The following is a 14,297-nucleotide window of genomic DNA, read 5'->3' as shown; positions in this document are numbered from 1 at the left end:
AGCCTAATTAAATAATTACATAATTGTGAGCTCTGCGTGATCAGCGGAGCTCTATTTTGGAGCGGTCCTAGATTTGCAGAAAAATTGCAAATGACACAAAGTTCCTGTGTACCCCTTATCCAGATCTCCTTAATGTTAACCTCTCCCATTCCCACGGTACATTTGTCGAAAGGAAGAAACCAACATCAACACATTGCTATGAACACAACTCCAGAATTTATTTAATCAAACTTCGAACTTGAAAAAACTGACAGCCTTTTCAACAAACGACTGATACAACATAAAGTACGCTTTTAAGATGTATAATTCAGTGCTTTTAGTGTATTCACAGAGCTCCTGAACTGTCACTAGAATTTAATTTTAAAATATGTTCATCACCTAGAAAGAAACTTCATACCCACCAGTAGCCACACCCCACGTACCTCCACCAGCTTTGGAAACCAACTCTACTTTCTGCCTTTGTGGACTTGCTTATAAATGGAGTCCTATGATATGTGGTCTTTGGTGACTGTCTTCTCTCACCATAATGTTTTCAAAGTTCACGTTGTAGCACGTGTTGGTACTTGCTTCATTTTCATGGCCAAATACTATTTCATTGTCTGGATGTACCACATTTTGTGTATCCATTTGTTTCTTCAGTTATTTAATGGACATTTGGGTCGTTTGTATGTTTTGGCTCTTCTGACTAATGCTGCTGTGAGCATTTGTGTATAAGTTTTTGTGTGGTTTCATGTTTTCATTAGATACATAGTGGATATCTGAGTATAGAATTGCTGTGTCCTTTAATAACTTTGTGTTTAACTCTTTGAGGCACTGCCAAATTCTCTTTCAAAGTGGCTGCGCCATATTACAATCCCGCCGACAATTTATGAGGGATCAGATTTCTCCGACACTTGTTATGGTCTGTCTCTTTATTTTAGCTACCCTTCTGGGTGTGAAGTCGTATCTCATTGTGGTCTTGATTTGTATTTCCCTGATAGCCAATGACATTGAGCGTCTCTTCGTGTTCTTATTGGCCATTATGTAGCTTCTTGAGATAAATGATGTTTCAGAACTGTTGCCCATTTTTTAAAAGACTTATTTATTTTAGAGAGCGAGAGCGTGTGCACTCGTGCATGCACGCATTGATGGGGCGGGGAGAGAGAGAGAGGGAGGGAGGGAGTCCTCAAGCAGACTCCTGCTGAGTATGGAGCCCACCACAGGGCTCCATTCCAGGACCCTGAGATCATGACCTGAGCCTAAATCAAGAGTCGTGATGCTTAATTGACCGAGCCACTCGCCCCCCCCCAGTCTGTTTTTTAATTGGGCTGTCTTTCTGTGTTTTAAGAGTCTACATATATTTGAGTACAAGTCCCCTTATCAGATAGATTGTTAGCAAATATTTTCTCTCATCTTGTGGGTTATCTTCTTACTTCCACGATGCTGGCCTTCAAAGCATAGAAGTTTTTAATTCCAATGAAGCTAAATTTGTTTTTGTTTTTGGTGTCCTTCCTAAGAAACCCCTGTCTGACTCAAGGTCACAAAAATCGACTCCCTTGTTTTCTTCTAAGAGTTTTATCATTTTAGCTCTTATATTTAGGTCTTTGATTCCTTTTGATTTTACTTTTGCATGTGGTGTGTGGTAAGGGTCCAATTTTATTCTTTTGCATATGGATATCCAGTTGCTCAAGCACTGTTTGAAAAGATTGGTCTTTCCCCTACTGAATTGTCTGGCACCTTTGTTGAGAATCAGTGAGGGTTTATTTCTAGACTCTCAGTTCTAGTCTGTTGATCGTTATGTCCATCTTCATACCAGTCATGATGACTGAAGTTTTGTAATATCAGTCAACGCTTTCAATGGATTTTTCATAATCTACCTTGTTTCAAAAAAGAGTGTGAGGTAATTCTCAGAAGTATAGTGACTAAAAACAGAGATAGATAAGGAAATTAGGGGGAAAAGGAGAGGAAAATGAGATCAAAGGTAATGTTAGCACCCAGTACTGTGTATTATAAAGTCTTGTGAGATGTTAGAAGTGGCCTTCAAATTTGACTCTGAGCTTCCTCGTAGCCAGAAGTAAAACAGAAATGTGACCTCTGCTGAGGGTAACATGAATGTCCATAAAGAATTTTAAAACAAAATAAAAGAAAAAAAACACAAAAAGCATATTCCAGGGAGAAACCCGGTATTTTCGGCAACTACCACATGAAAGGATTTCTCTTGTGGGTCCTTGGAACCAGAGTTTCTTATGCAGATACTCATTTGTGTTTCTGTCCCTGCAGACTGATGGCTGATGGCTTCTTGGAGGTGGCAACTTGTGTATTCTCCGCCTCACATCGCATAGTGCCTAGGACACACAGGAAGGCGCTTAAAATAAAAAACCTGATGGAATTCTTTTCTGAAATTTAGAATGGAGACATTTCCAGCACCAGGTTGAGGGTAGTTTGGACTAATTTGGGTGTGGAAAAGGGGCAGTGGCGGGCTTCTGGCTGCGTTTTTGCAGGTTCTTTCTCGCCTTCGGCTCCTGAGTGGCCGTGAACTTTGGGTGGAGGGGTGTGTGCGTGCCTTTGCTCTGAGAGATGGCATGACTTCGCAGACAGGGAAAGTGTGTTGCTTTCTCAGAGCTGGAGCTGCCACGTGTCGTCGTGCAAGGCACAGGGGTGGCCACCCTACAGAGAGCCCGCCCAGATCGGCTCCTTCCCTGGGGCAAGAAACCAGCCGCCTTTAACAGACTGCAGATGTCATGTGGGGTTGGCTCTGTTAGGGTTCCCGGACCCAATATTTAACACAGGGGCCGTTTCCCCCCTCCACACGCCTTGACTAGTGCCCAAGAGTTCAACTCCGTGCTGACACTACCCACCCAGACATTGTATCAGATTATACAGGCAAACGGCTCAGTCCTACAAGGTCGCCTCCCCCCTCCCCCGCCCCACTGCAGATGCCGGTCGCAAGCCCCAGGCTGTTGACCCGTGCTTCTGACCAATTGGCTACAGATTGGAGTTTCCAATGACCTCCTATGTTCTTGAGTTTGCTAGAGCAGTTCACAGAACTCAGGGAAACACTTATCTTTACCTGTTTATTAAAGGACATGAATCAACAACCAGGTGAAAGAGATACATAGGGCGAGGTAGGGGAAAGAGCAAGAAGCTTCATGCCCTCACCCCCTGCAGGCACGTCACTCTCCCCAGGCCCATTGGGTTTTTAGGGAGGCTTGCACACTGCACACTCAGGATTGACTAAGTCATTGGCCATTGGCTAATTCAACCGCCAGCACCTCTCCCCTCTGGGGAAGTGGCAGGGGTAGGAACAGAAGTTCCAACCCTCTACTCACAAGTTTGGTCCTCCTGGCAAGGTACCCTTGGGTGGGGCCCCCCAGGTCACCTTCGTTAACCTAACAAAAGATTCCTTCATTGCTCCTATCACAGAAAAACCCAAGGGTTTTAGGAGTGGTAGGGCCGGAGCCCTGGACCAAGACCAAGTACAAATGAGAAATATATTCACAGTATCTCAGTGGCCTTCTCCATCCCATTCCCAATAAAGGGCTTTACTATTTTTCGGTAGAATCTTTTTTTTTTTTTTTTTAAAGATTTGGACACCCACCTATAGGGAGGTTATCCTTATTCCACAATTTACCAATGGGGAAGTGGAGGCTCAGAGGAGTGAACATGCAGAGATGTGGCTCCAGCCCAGGGAATCCTGGCTTTGACTTTGTTCCCTCCTTCCTTTTCCACCTGCTGGCCCCCCGTCTTTATCTAATTTTGGAGGTGGAGAGGCCAGCCTTCTTTCTGACAGTTCAGCACGATTAGTTCCCTTTGACGTTACATTTGCTTCCATGGGGGAGGCTGTCAACAAGCAGGCCCTGGGATCATCTTCTGCACCGTTGGCCCTGGGCCAGGAACAGCTTTGCAATGATATACTATGGTGGATGTCCGCATACTGCCTATAGCTTCCCGAGAGCCTCTTACACCTGCCCTCTGGCTCGAGTCTGGCCACAGCCCTGTGAAGAAGGCAGGGTGGGTGCTGTGAACCCTGCTATGCCCATGGGGACACTGAATTGCCCAGGGTCACCGGATGTTCAGGGTCAGAGGTGGGCTTGAAACCAGGTCTCTGACTCCTGGTCTAGTGCTCTGCCCCAGCCCTTGAGCAAATGTGGATCGAGTTGCACCAACAAGCTTAGAATTCCTGGAACTCGAGCTGCCCCGAGTGCCTCCGGGAACACCACAGCACTTCATTATCTGCCTGATGACACGGCGGGAAAGTCTTCTTTTTCTCCCCAGAAGTGAGGTTGCACCCACACCCGTGTTTTCTTTGTTTCCATCTAGCGCTTAGCTGTGTTCTCAGAACGGAGCAGGTAGAACAGACCCAAGTGCAAGCAGATGTGGCTTCCCTCCAGAGTCTGCTGCGATGGAAGTGTGATGCTCGCCACCCCTCCCACCCCCCACTACCACCGCCAAGTTGTTTCAGAGCTCATTCACTTGTTTCCATGTACGTGGCTATCCAAATCTGTGTGCTCAGAGCTGGTTGCCAAAGAATCCAACAAGAAAAACTCGTGGTCCCCTTTCAGGTACTTTGGCCACAGTCTTGACCTTGTCCCTGACCCCAGGGGACAGATTTATGTCCTCTGAGCCACAGCTGCCTCACCGGTAAAGTGGGGGCAATGTTGACGTCTGGTTAGCCTCCCTCCCGGAGTGATGATGAGGCCGAAATAAGATTTCATGGCATGAACGCCTCCATCCCTTCATTCAGCATATTTTATTGACAGCTCATGTCTTGCCAGGCTGTGGAGTCAGTGGTGAACAGAGGCAGCACCTGTTTCTGCACAAGATGCTTGCCGAGCAGTCACAAATGTCACATTGCAGGCCTTGAATGAGGACAGGGAGCTGGAGAGAGACCTGATCCTGTTAGGGGAGGGAGTGGTAGTCAGGGAAGGCTGCCCCGAGGAAGTGACATTTGGGCTGAAGCCCAAAGGGTGAGTAGGAATCCTCAGGAGAAGAGGTGGCTGACGAGCACCCTGAGCAGAAGGAAAAGCAAGTACAGAGGCCTTGAGCTGGGAGGCCCACTTAACAGGGCAGGCTACCTGGACGATTGTGGACACTGCTCTCCAGCGTCTCCTGTTCAGTTTCTTTCAGCGCATCTCTGGAGCAACGGCTAGGGGCCAGGTCCATCCCCAGGTGCCTGAGGGCAGCTCTGAGGTCCATCGGGGCATGAGGGTTGATATGAGGGCCTAGAAGGCACAGCCCTGCTTTGTGCATCCTTATCCGCAGTGCCTGGCAGAGAGTGAGGGGACATGTTGCCCTAGCATGCAGATCTGAGCTGTGCAAGGCGGCTTAGAAACCTTCCCTACAGACTAGCCATGTGCACTCAGGCGAGGGCCCTAACTAAGTTTTTCAGTCCTGGGTGCATCCCGCTCCAGTGGGGTAACAGTGGTACCATCTCCTGCAGGCGTGTGGGCTTGGCTGTGTCCTTGACTGTGATGTGCCAAGCAAGTTCCTGGCTGGAGAAGCACGCAGCAAAGGGGAGCCACTGTGCTTAGCGCTATTATTCCTAACAGTCCCTCAATCGTCTTGAAAGGGAAGTGCCACGGGAAGTCAGAGGAGGCGAGGTTGCCGGTGCTGGGGGTCCTCCTCAGCCCACGGGAGCTGGGTGGCCAGAGAGGAGGAGGGCTCTAGGTAGCGGCTCTGGGGCAACAGGTGAGGAAGACCTTGGGTGACGGGGGTGTATCGTGAGGCATAGAGGAAATGGACACGTGTTCAGGGAGCTGGGCAGGTGGCTTTGCAGCTCTGGGAAAGTGACCCAGCCAGCCTGCTGCTTCATGGTCGTAGAAAAATCTTGTGACTAGAGATGATGGCACGTCCGATTTGGAAGGCAAAGGTCAGGAGGTGAGAAAGCGGATAAATATACAATGTTTATCTTGAAAAATGTTGTAAGTTGCTTGGAAATCCCCATGCTTGCTTCCTCTGGGAAGCCTTTCTGAGCTATCCCACCCAGTTCTCCAGGGCCCTCCATCTCTCCAGCACCTAAACCCACACCGTGTGAATGTGTCTTTCTCCCCTTCTGGAGGGTTGGTCCCTTGAGGTCTTGGGCCATCGCGTCTAGTGGAGTCACCAGGTGGAGTAATAATCCATTTTGTGTGCATAGAGTTGATGGCAGCCTCACGGGCAGAGCGTGCTGATTAAGAAACAGGCTCAGGTCTTTTTTTTTTTTTTTTTTTTTTTTTTTTTTTTTTTTTTTGGGACANGAGATAGAGACAGCCAGCGAGAGAGGGAACACAAGCAGGGGGAGTGGGAGAGGAAGAAGCAGGCTCATAGCGGAGGAGCCTGATATGGGGCTCAATCCCATAATGCCGGGATCACGCCCTGAGCCGAAGGCAGACGCTTAACCGCCGTGCCACCCAGGTGCCCCAAGAAACAGGCTCAGGTCTTTTGACCTCAAATCCAGGTGCTTTCCCACCACTCTGGCCTCACTGAGCTGGTGGTGCTAGGTTCTGCCCCTGAGGGACTGGGTGGCACAGTTTTGTTCAGTCAGACCCAGAAGGTGGAAGAGAACTGTTGTCAGGATCAGGAGGGGCCTTAGACCTCCTAAGTTCACTTCCTTCATTCTTAGAGGAGGAAGCCATATGCCCAGCATAGAAGTGGTGATGGTGGAGGGGGCAGCCCTCTTATTCAGGCCCCCGAGTCCCAGCCCACACTCACTGCTCAGAGCAGATGTCCCGTTTGGACCACGAGGAAGTTACCAGGTCTCCAAGTGGAGTTGTAGCAGGTGGTGCTGGGTGTGAGACCCTGATGGGTGTGAGGATGTTGCCCTGCCCGCTGGGAACCCCTCCAAGCTCATGTGAAAGAGATGGGGTTTCTCAAGCACAGCTTTTCAGACTTTCTTTAGAGAGTTCTTGTTAGCTTAGAAACACCTGGAAACAGGGTCAAATGGTAATGTTTTAGTGGTAGTAGAGAAAGCAAATAAAACTAAGCACCCCATGTAGCTAATTTGTAGTTAGAACTCCTCGTTGGGAATCTGAAATCCATTCTTTGGACAGGCCTGTGGTGGGTGCTGACCTGACACACGGCTGGGTGCCCTCGATGCAGTAGGGGGGTGAGCACGTACCATGTCGTCTGCTGTGGGAATTGCCATGGAGGGACCCGGTGAGGGAGTTCTAGCCCCGCTGAGAGGGGCCAAGATACGGACGGAGCTTTCCTCTATAGAGCATTCCCTACCCGGGTTAGGGTAGAGCAAATCTATTGTGTTCTCTGCTAATAAATGTCAGTTCTTGTTTTGACTGATTTCTGGTGGTCTCTGATATTTGCCAAAAAGGTAATACCCTATTGCTGAGCGAGGGTGGGACTGGGGCCAGCAAACTCTGGCCTTAAGGCAGGTCATTTTTAGACCAGACTAGAATTTGGGGGAAAAGATCCATTTGTCACAAAAAGCCGCCAAAAGAGCTCTGCTTAATGTCTAGCACTAGGTTGCCCTTGAGCCCAGGGACACCCATCTCCTGTTGTGCCTAGAACAGAGCCATGCACAAAGAGGTCCTTATTAAGTGCTCTCGCATAGCAGCGAACATTCTTGGAGCACCTGTTATGTGTGCCATAAACCAGGCAGCTGGGTGGATGAGTGTGGGGTCCGGGGCAGAGGTCTGAGCTGAGATACACATCTGGGAATCATCATGTGGATGCAGGCAGGTTGAGGAGCGTGTAAGGGCGGGACGAGAAGGTCCAGACCAGCCACTGAGGAACAACCGCATTTAGGGGCTGGGGAGAGAGGAGAAGCAAGACTGTATACAGTGACAAGAGGACGTGAACGTTCAATGCTCCAGAAGATCCAGGGCGGGAAGGCGTGAGAGGCACAGGTTTGGGATTTTGTAACCGGGAGGTCAGGGTAGAGTGCTGGGGACGGAAGCCCACGCAGAGTCCCGCAGTGAATGGCAGGTGAGGAAGTGGGAGCCCAGGGCATGGGTAACCCCGGCCAGTGGTTCATCCGTGTGGGGAGGGAGCCACAGGGAGGGCTATGTGGGGGCCTGGGTGAGGGAAGACCTGGCGAGGTGGGGGGCCCCTCGAGTGCTTCACAGGCCAGCTACACGGAATTGTGCTTCAAGTAGACACTCGGAACCCTGGCCGAGTTGTATCTGAGACTTGCCAAAGACATCCATAAAATTCAGACCAGTACACACTCGGGGCAATGGGGTAAACGGATTATTTTGTAAGAAGTTTATAGTCCAAAGGTAAACTTGCCTCAGAGAGCTTCTGAAAGTAAAAAGTCAAGGCGAGTTGATATTATTAAAATGAAATAACACAGGTTGGATTTTTCGAGTAATTTCGAAGGGTCAAGACTTTGAATTTAGTAAGCCTCTTGCATCTAACTAGGAAACTTTTTTTTAAAACCTTATTACTTCTTTTTGCTTCCTATTAGCCATGAGCCCCTGGAATATACTGGGTGCATTTTGGCGGGGGAAGAAAGCATGGGGCAGCAAGGAATGGAGATGGTGGGGGCCTCTGGCAGCCTAGCCACGGCGGAGCTGGACAAGTGCCATCTCTTTGGGTCAGTACAGGAAGGATTTTGGAGGCTCCTCTATGTATCAAACTCACTGTGAAGGCAGTGTAAGTCCTGGCCTCTGTCCTGATGACGCTCATTCATATCTGAGCGGCGGCCTGGCAAAATGTTCGCATTTAGGGTGATTCACGTCCCAGGGCTGAGACTAGTACCTGCCACGGGGTGGTGTAGGGAGGGCAGAGGGGCTGGGAGGAGGTAGGAGGTCCTGTGGAGGTTGGGAGCCCCATTCTGGGGGTGCGCCTTGCTCTTACAGGAAGGAGTCAGGCTGCGAAAGTTTAAGCGGATCTCTTAGGCCTCGTGGCAACTCAGACCTCCCTTTCGGGAAAGCACATTTTGCTGTTGTAGTAGGGCCTTGAACCCCCACCTGACACATGGGGCCTCTGCCTGACATGTTTTCAGGTAGGGCACGATGGTGTCTGTACCAGTACTTAATACTGTTGAAGCACTCAGTGTCTTAGTCCGTGCAGAGGCTGCAGCCCGGCCCCCTGGGTTCTGGCCGAGGGGTGGGAGAGGGCAGCTCGCCGGCCAGCCCCACTGAGTCACTCTCTGGCCTGGAGCCCGGTGGGGATTTCCACGCAGCCCGTGTTGTCTTCTCCTCGTTTCCTGTCGGGCTGTGACGCAGGCCGGCTGCCAGTGAGTGCTGGGGGGCACTCCCGACCCGGGCCTCTGCCAGCCTGCCTTGTGACCCTGGTGAGGCTCTGCGGGCAGCTGTCTCCCACCGTGAACGTGTCCCTGCCAGGGTGTGCCTGCCGGTTCTGCCCTGCTCGGGGCCTGGTGGGCAGCTCCCTGGAGGCCCCCGGGGAGGCTGCAGCTGGGCCGGGGGGTGGGGAGGGCTACCCGTTAGGATGGAAGGCTCTGTTGAGGAGTGAGAGTTTGCTTATGGGGCAGTTCGTTCTGGGGAGTTTAGGGCTATAAAAACCGAGATTGGCCTAAAACGGCTCTCTCTTGATCTGCTGATGAGCATTTGTAAATAGAACAGCAGACTTTGAGCCATTTCGTTTATGCACTCCAGTAGGGTGTCTCACCCCTTTAGGTCTTTCTAAAATGTCCTTGTATCTCTCTGTCTGCTTCTAGTGCTCCCATTTCTTGGTGTGCTTTAAAAAAAAAAAAATCTGCACTGGTAGGACTTCCACATCTTCATGGATTTTTGCCTCTAGGACTTCTTGTGCAAGGCAGTTTCTAAATATTATCTTACGTAGTTCTTATCACCACAGTAGAAAGCGGTGTTATGTAATTCTGTGGCCACTACCCACATGGGGCTATTTAAATTTCAGGTAGTTAAAATTTATTATCCAGTTCCTCAGTCATATTAGCCACATTTCAGGTCCTCAGCAGCCACATGTGGCTAGCGGCTACCACGTGAGCCAATACAGAAGAGGTCATTTTCATCATGACAGAAGGTTCTAGCACTTGTCTGAGGTCTGAACTCTACAGATGAGGAAACGGAGTCCCACAGAGGTTAGGTTGACTTGACCACTTACAGCAGGTAAATGGCAGTGCGAGAGTTATGACCCAGATCTGCCTGACTCCAGAGTCTGCCTGTCTGTCCATCCGTCCATCCATTCATTCATCAAAGCACATATGTGATTAATATTTCAGTGGATTCGTGTAACAGTCGTTTGTGTAATGATCAAATGAAAGATTTTCACTTTTTAAATAAAGAAATGGAAGGTTGTACTTTTTTCCTCTTTCTTAGAGAAGAGAAATTGATCTGGAAGCTTCAGGGGCCCTTCAGGTAGCCTGGGGGGTGCTGTGTGCGTCTGCTCTCCGGCCCTTTTCCCAGACCCCGTCCAGCTGGGGGTGGCTGCTTTCTGTTGCTTCCTGTTCTGTCCTCATCAGGGTTTGGGAGTGAGTGAGCTAGCACTGTTTTGCTCACAGTAATCCTTTGGCCTGTTTCCTGCTTGAATGTGGATGTTGGTGATCTCTTCTGGGGGTGCGGGGGGGGGTGCCTTTTGTTAAAGCCAAAAGAGGCCCCAGGAGATATATATTAGTTTCGTTGCCAAAAATACGTCCAGAGAGATGAGGGGACTTGGAGGGTCATGCAGGTAGCTAGGCTTCTTAAACTTGTTTTCAAGGCAGGGTTTATCTGATAATCTTAAGAAAGTAATCACTTCGTGGACCGGGAGCATTTTCTCATGAAGAGAAAAACACTGCCGTGATGTTCCTCTGATCTGAGACCGTTCAGGAGGGTGGGAAGCATAGGGCTTTAGGGTTATACAGACCAGGGTTCAAATCCTGGCCCCACCTCTTGGAAGTCGTAGGACTTAAGCAAATAATTGAACTTTCTGAGTGTCTGTTTCTTTGTCTGTAAAGTAGGGATGAAATATCTCCCTGCATTTGTTTTAAAGATTAAATTGCAACATGTGTAAGAGGTTTACAATTCCGGGCATATTGTAAATGCTCATTAACAGTCGCCATTCGCAATATGATGGTATCATCACCTCCTTCCAACATTCTAATTTTATAGGTTGGTGTCCTGTCCATAAGGCACTCTGACCTATAGGACACCACAAAGTTGGGAAACAAGATAAACTTATTTTGAAATAGTCTTTTAATTATATTTCTAAGTGATACGTTCAGTGTTTCTCTGCAACCCTCGGACTTCTTTTCAGGTGGAGGACCTCTAAATTTAAAGTGATGGGTCCAACTGCTTATCTGGAGAGTACAATATCAACATCCCAGAGTATCCAGAAAGTCCAGAAACGGGGAAAAGAGTATATCCTGTTTACCAACTTTTCGGAGACCCTGCCAACTACGACTGACAACAAATCCCTGGAAAATAGGTTGCTTTTATTTTAAGGCTTTTGTTCCTTTGGAAGGACAAATTGCTGGTGGCTGCCCTGGGGTGTCTCGGCAACCCAGCCGACCATCCACTTCAGCAGCTCACCCAGCTTGCTGACCTCTGCCGTGGGAACTCCCGAATCTGGGCCCCAGGGACTGGAGGCTCCTCGGCGTTTAGAAAAACAATCTATTATCTTTGAGGAAAATGGCTGAAGCTAAAGTTTGGTTAACTTCAGCTTTCAAAGGTATTTCTCTCTAAGGGTGGCCTTGGAGCACCCTGAAAAACCTCACAGTCTGGTGCCCAGAAAAGGATGCCTCTGGAGGGGTTGGAAGGACAGATGGGACATGGGGGCGGCCGGGGGGGGCTGGTGACCAGAAGATGGCCCGCGACCTTGGGGAATTTACCTGGGAGCTGGGCCTGGCCTTTCCAATTCAGAAACCTCATTTATTGGCGGGGGGGGGTGGCGTTCAGGCCTGGAGTCAGAGCTCCCCGCTCCCACTAACCTGCAAGAGGCTGAAACACAGATCAAGCCACTAGTGTATTTGTTGGAAAGTATAACCACTCTGGGGTTATAACCAGGGCGTTCTCTCCTTGTGGGCACCCCACCCAGGAAGCCAAATGGCCAGAGGCGTGGGTGGGTCAGGATGGGGGGGTGGGGAAGGGAACACTGGGAGGAAAGTGCCAGGGGCCCCAATGGTGGCAGGGCGCATGCCGGCCTGCGGGGCAGGGCCCCTCCCTGCTGGACAGGCTTGCGCGGCCCTGCCCGTGGCTGCCCCCCACCTCTCAGCCTCACACCTTCCGACCCGCCTGCCTTCTCTAGGGATGGAGACCTGCTGTGGCCAGCAACAGAGAGCCTCTCTGAGGTGACGTTGCTCACTTCTGCCTAGATCCACATGCTGTTTTCTAGTGGATCGCCCCGCAGAGCATTTCCCTTTCACCCTCTCCGGTCCCCATGAGCGCGTGAACCTCTGACCTCACCGTGACAGCCCGTGCCAGACATCAGCCCAGCGACCTGGGCTGCCTGGCCTCTTTGCAGCCCGGCAGGCATCGATGAGGGCCGCAGGAACGGGATGATCGGAATTAACCCCTTTTTCGTCTTCCCCGGGCCTTTTCACTTTAATAGCTCAACAGAGAGACATCTGTGATGGCTGGCGTCCAGAGTGCGTGGTATTTATTTTTGATTCGAAATATGAAAAGCATTTTTTTAAGACAACTGACTCTCTGAGTCATGCCCAGGGGAGCAAACGGCCTGAAATGTGAGCTGGTGCCTCACATAGCAGGAGAGGCTGCTGAGTTCACTGGCGCTGGGGTTAGGTCACTGCTGGATGAAGTGCGCTGACCATAAGAGCAACATGTGGGCTCGGGCCGCGGGCCGTGGGGTCATCTCTTGCAGCCGCTCGCCTAACCAGGAACCCCACACGCTGGGTTCCCACAGGATGGGCCGACTGCATGGAAACCCACACACCCTGGCCCTCGTTGAGCAACCGCGCTTGAGTAAGAGTTCTCTCGCTTGGCTCGGTGGGTACTGCGCGGGGGTGTTTGTCGCCGAGCAGCTGCACATTTGACAGGAGCCCTGGGTCCCCCGGAGCTTGCTTGCTGGTCTCCTGCATCCTCTCCCAGCAGGAGGATGATTTGAGAATGTACACAACGCCTCTTCGGTCAGCCCTCGACAGTTGACCTCCCGAGCCTTCTTCGTGGCTCAGCGCCACCCTGCGAGGTGGTCCAGGCCCATGTGACGATGTTCTTTTTAAGGGTGAGGACGTTGAGGCACGCATTGCCGTTCTTGTCCGCAGGGGCTCCGTGTGGTGGAGTGAGGCCAGAGCCCAGGGCCTCCCCCTCTCCCAGGCCTCTAGTAAAGACGTGGGTTTCCTGGCTTCTCCCTCCACGTCTAGTGGAACCCCTGGGGTACTGTATGGGAATATGTATTTTAAACATGTTTTGTGGTGATTCTTACGGACCTTCATGCTAAAGCGCCCCGGTGGCTGACCCTGCTTCAGCCTCCTCCCTCAGACCTGTATGACCTCCTGGAATGATCTTAATCTTGCGTTGTCTGTTTTGGGCCAGTCTCCTTGTATGGAACACCAGCTCCCCAAGGACAGGGACCTTCTCTGTGCTGTCCACGGCCGTACCCCCGTGTCCTCTGTCCCGGTGCCTGGGACCATGCCTGGCACACAGTAGGCCCTCAGTGAATATTTGCTGGACGCATGAGTGTTTTGCTCAGCTCCGTGGTTAGTGTGGCAGAGGGGAAGATGGAGTCTCGCGGGGCTGGGGCAGGTCTCCCTTCTGGGTAAGTTTGTGTGATTTGTGCAGCTTAGCTGAGTGTCCATTTCCCCATCCAAGGAATGGGGGGCAGTGTGCCTCCCTTTCAGCTCCTTGGAGAGGGTGAGATGAACATCCCCCGCACAGGCACACATGCTGGGGTGTCCCTGCGGGGGGGCAGGTCACGTGCTGTGGCTCCCTGGTGTCTTGGCGTGAGCAGCAGGGCGATCGTCCCAGTCACTTTTTCCACTGCCATCAAACGGGATTCATTTAGCCCGCAGACAGACAAGGTGTAGGGCCGGACTCTGTGCCATGGGCTAAACGCTGGCCACCTCGGGCCTCGAATCAGGACCAGACACCAGCATAAACCCAGGTGGCTCAAACCTAGAGCCAGGCTCATGAATGCATGAGTAAATATTTACCCTGTCTGAGGTTGAATGTGAACCGTCTACCAGAAGTTTTGTTTTTCTCTTTCTCCTCCCTCTCTGCCTGCCATCCCTCCCCCTTTTTAAAAAAGGAAACCGAGAGGTTGAGAGGTTAAGTGACCGGCTTGACACAGCCAACCATCGGAATGTCCTCCGGTCTTGTCCGAACGCTGCTGCTCATGCAGGCGCATCCTCCTTCTGGAAGCCTTCCCAAATTACCTGTCTTCCCCCTCCCCCCTCCCCTCCCCTCCCCTCCCCTCCCCTCCTCTTCTCTTCTCTTCTCTTCTCTTCTCTTCTCTTCTCTTCTCTTCGC

The 14,297-nt window shown here is 50.9% G+C and overlaps 1 protein-coding gene across 2 annotated transcripts in view; it reads left to right on the top strand.

Moving 5' to 3' along the window:
• Positions 1-14,297, top strand: part of SMAD3 (SMAD family member 3) — a 116,310-nt gene that overhangs the window by 42,150 nt on the left and 59,863 nt on the right. The window lies entirely within an intron of this gene.

This window comes from Ailuropoda melanoleuca, chromosome 5 (genome assembly GCF_002007445.2).
Source record: "Ailuropoda melanoleuca isolate Jingjing chromosome 5, ASM200744v2, whole genome shotgun sequence".
NCBI lineage: Eukaryota > Metazoa > Chordata > Mammalia > Carnivora > Ursidae > Ailuropoda > Ailuropoda melanoleuca.
This window is presented reverse-complemented; position numbering and strand designations above follow the sequence as displayed.